The sequence below is a fragment of the Hordeum vulgare genome, chromosome 7H (genome assembly GCF_904849725.1).
Source record: "Hordeum vulgare subsp. vulgare chromosome 7H, MorexV3_pseudomolecules_assembly, whole genome shotgun sequence".
NCBI lineage: Eukaryota > Viridiplantae > Streptophyta > Magnoliopsida > Poales > Poaceae > Hordeum > Hordeum vulgare.
In genome coordinates, this window is record NC_058524.1 from 178,527,540 (window position 1) to 178,532,024 (window position 4,485).

Below are 4,485 nucleotides of genomic sequence, written 5' to 3' on the forward strand. Positions count from 1 at the left end.
TCTTGAGTGTACTTGGCTTGTTTGATGAAGGTCCCTTCTAGGCCTTGTTTAATCTCGAATCTGAGGAAGAACTTCAACTCTCCCATCATGGACATCTCAAATTTCTCGGGCATTAGTGCAGCAAATTCTTCATTGAAGGAAATGTTAGGAGAACCAAAAATGATATCATCAACATATAGTTGGCATATGAACAAATCCCATTTAACCCTCTTAGTAAAAAGAGTGGGATCTATCTTCCCAATTTCAAACCCATGATCTTGTAACAACTCAGTAAGATACTCATACCACGCACGTGGGGCTTGTTTAAGGCCATAGAGTGCCTTATTAAGTTTGTACACATGATTGGGGAGTTTGGGATGTTCGAATCCCGGGGGTTGTTTGACATAGACCAACTCATTTAAAGGACCATTAAGAAAGGCACTTTTCACATCCATTTGTTGTAATTTGAAATTATGATGAGAAGCAAATGCAAGCAACATGCGAATAGATTCTAGACGAGCAACAGGGGCAAAGGTTTCACCGTAGTCGATACCCTCGACTTGGGAGTAGCCTTGAGCCACAAATCTTGCCTTGTTTCGAATCACAATCCCATTGGCATCTTGCTTGTTTTTGAAAATCCATTTGGTCCCGATGACATTATGTTCCTCCTTTGGTCTTGGCACTAAATCCCAGACTTGGTTACGCTCGAAGTTGTTAAGTTCTTCATGCATGGCCACAAGCCAATCCTCATCATCGAGCGCTTCCTGTACCTGTTGAGGTTCACAATACGAAACAAACGCGTGATGCTCACAATAATTCCAAATCTGTTGACGGGTGGATACTCCCTTTTTTAAACTGCCAAGTACATTCTTCATAAGATGTGACTTGACTCTCAGCTTGTTCGCAATCTTGGCTGCTCGACGCTCCAAGAGTTCTTCATTGGATAACTGGGGAGCATCGACTTGTTTACTTTGCTTGCCCTTGCGTCTTGAACCTCCCTTGGCACCGACTGTTGGTGCTGCAGAAGGGAATTGCGAGACAGTATCCTGATCATCTTGACTTTCGACTTGAGCAGGTTCACTTGTTTGTCCTTGTACTTGTGGGTGCTCTTGATCTTGAACTTGTGCTTCTACTTGGTCTGGATCTTGTGGTTGCACTTGATCTTGATCATGAGCAGGTTCGGAACCTTGGGTAAGTGCTTGAATATCATGGGACACATCACCATTGTTGGGCAATTGATCTTGACCTTGAGCTTGTTCATCTTGTTTAGAGTCTTCTCTTTGTTCATCGGAAGCATGTGGGGCTTGTGGGGGTGATGGCTCCACTTGAGTAGAGCATTGTCCTTCTCCTTCGGCCACAAGGGGTTCCTCAATGAGGAGTATTTGACCAATCCCCATTCTTCTTATGGCTTGGGGAGGAATTTCATCACCTACATCACAAAGACCACTTTGCTCCACTTGGGAGCCATTATTTTCATCAAACTCCACGTTACACGTCTCCTCAATGAGTCCGGTGGACTTGCTGACGACACGGTAATCATGAGAGTTTGTAGCATAACCAACAAAGATGCCCTCATGTGCTCTAGAATCAAATTTAGCTAAACGTGCACCTTTCTTGAGAATGAAACACTTACAACCGAATACCCGGAAGTACTTGAGATTGGGTTTGTTTCCAGTGAGAATCTCATATGGAGTCTTGTTCAAGCCTTTGCGGATATAGAGCCGATTGGACCCATGACATGCTGTGTTGATGGCCTCAGCCCAAAAGTTATATGGAGATTTGAATTCCGCCATCCTTGTTCTTGCAGCATCCATAAAGGTCCGGTTCTTCATTTCTTCCACGCCATTTTGTTGAGGGGTATATGGTGCTGAATATTGATGTTTTATTCCCTCATCACCTAGAAACTCATCCAAGGTGTAGTTCTTGAACTCGGTGCCGTTGTCACTTCTAATCATCAAGATCCTTGCTTCATGTTGACGTTGAGCTTCATTAGGAAAGTTGATGACAGTTTGTTGAGTCTGACTCTTCCTTTTGAAGAAATATACCCAGGTGTATCTTGAGTAGTCATCAACAATCACCAAGCAGTACTTTCTGCCTCCAAGACTATCAAATGATGGAGGATCGAAAAGATCCATATGGAGGAGCTCCAATGGCCTCTTAGTGTAAATGAGAGTCGTTGGACGATGAGCAATTTCATGAATATTTCCTTCAATGCACGCACTGCAAGCACGATATCTAGCAAAACTCACATTTGTTAGTCCACGAATATGGTTCCCTTTTAGAAGACTTTGCAAAGATCTCATATTGACATGAGCTAGTCGGCGATGCTAAAGCTAGCCCACATCAACTTTAGCCATTAAACACGCCGCAGTCTTAGTGGGCCGGTTTGACAAGTTCACCACATAAAGACCATTTTCGACATATCCAACATAGGCTACTTTAAGAGTCTTGCTCCACAGGAGGACCACAGTATCAAGATTAAAGAAAGTGGAAAAACCCATAATTGCAAGTTGACGAACCGGAAGTAAATTGTAGGCAAGAGACTCAACAAGCATGACCTTCTCAATAGATAACCCTTGAGAGATGATCACCTTACCAAATCCCACTACCTTTGACGAGGATGCATCGGCGAATTGGACATGGGGGGCATAGATGGAGAAGGATGCACATCCACCACTAAGTCCTTGCTTCCGGTCATATGATTTGTTGCTCCACTATCGAGCAACCATGACACCCCACCGGAAGAAAACTCCTGCAATAGATCAAGGCTTGGTTTTAGGTACCCATTTCTTAATGGGTCCCTTAATGTTAGAGACAAGGGTCTTAGGAACCCAGATATCCCATTCAATGGACTCATAGTAAGAACCAACAAATCTGGCATAAACATGCCCATCACTAGAACGACATAAGACATAGGAAGGATTGAGTTTGCCGGCTGTGTTAGTAGGAATGGTTTTTCCCTTCTTGACGTTACCATCGTCCACCTTGTTCCTGTTCACCTCCTGAGTCCCTTTGCCCTCTTTGACAAAGATGTCCATAAGGGTAGGGGATCGTTTGTTCCTGTTCCTCCTTTTTCCTTTTGACTTGGAGGTAAGACCAAGTCCCTCCTTTCCTACAACACCCTTTTGATTGCTCAAGAGGTCGTTCAGGCTCTTCTCACCTTGTATGCATGCCAGAAGGCCCTTCTCAAGTTTCTCCTTTAACTTGGCATTTTACTCCACAAGATGTACATGCTCACAACAAGGATTAGTTGTACAAGCATTATCAATTAACACAAAGGGAGGACAAGTAGAGATATCCTTGGTAAGTTTTGCTTGGAGTTGATCATGAGACTCTTTCAGAGAGAAATGAACACCTTTCAAGACCTTGTGAGCCTTGTCAAGTGTGTCAAACTCCACTTTGAGTCTGTCATGGCCAACCCCAAGAGCATACTTCTCACACTTAAGCATACGAGTAAGAACAGTATCATGATCTAGTTTCTTTTGCATTTTAGCGCATTCATCGTTGTATGACTCCTCAAGAGCCAAACGAAGAGTGCGCTCCTTTTCTAGAGAAATAGATAATTCAGCAATTTCATCGGCATAGTCACGACTGTGTCCCTGAAGCTCGGAGATGGTCTCCTCATGAGACTCGATGAGGTCATTGGCCTCACCCAGTTGTTCCAAGAGAGCAACAAAGTGCTTCTTGGATTCTCCCTTAATAGTGCACAGAAACTTGTCAAGATCATGCTCTTTAAGTTCCCCAACATCACTATCATCAACACAATTTAACAATGAAGGGGCAGTAGCGATGTTGGTCTTAATGATGGGGGTTACCTGATTGATACCTTTTGCCATGAGGCACTTGGCGATGTGGTTCTCATTGGGGGCGTCGAAGAGAGACACCTTCTTGGGAGAGGGGGTGGCAATAGCAACAGTTGCCGTTATCACTGTATCATCATCATCATCATCATCGGAAGGGTACTCTTCAAGGGCCACCATGCCCTTTGGGTGAGGTTTCTTCACAAAGTTGTTCTTGATTGGGAATGACTTGGTTTTGTCTTTGCGAATGAGCTTGCCCCTGTTGTCTTCCCTTTTATCATAGGGACATTCGGCCACGAAGTGAATCACGTCACCACAGTTATAGCATGTCCTCACTCGTTGCTTGGGTTTGAACCCACTCGAGTTGTTCTTGGTTAAGGTGGGTCTTGAGTTCCTCTTGTTGCCCCAGAATTGCCTTGATGCAAGACCCATGTGCTCATGATAAGCATACTCCGTGTCTTCAGGGCAACTCTCCTCTTCCTCATCCTCTTCTTCTTCTTCAAAAGTTGCTTTTGCCTTTAACGCAAGGTTGGGTGAAGCTGTCTTTGAGCGAACACGAGCAAGTGCATTGTCAGCTATCTCGTTCATGATTGACATTGCAATGAATTCATCCAACACCTCACTGGAAGAGAAGGAGTGGAAGTGTGGTCACTGACAAATGACAGATGACATGGCTTTATTGAAAGGCATGATGGCTTTGAGAAAC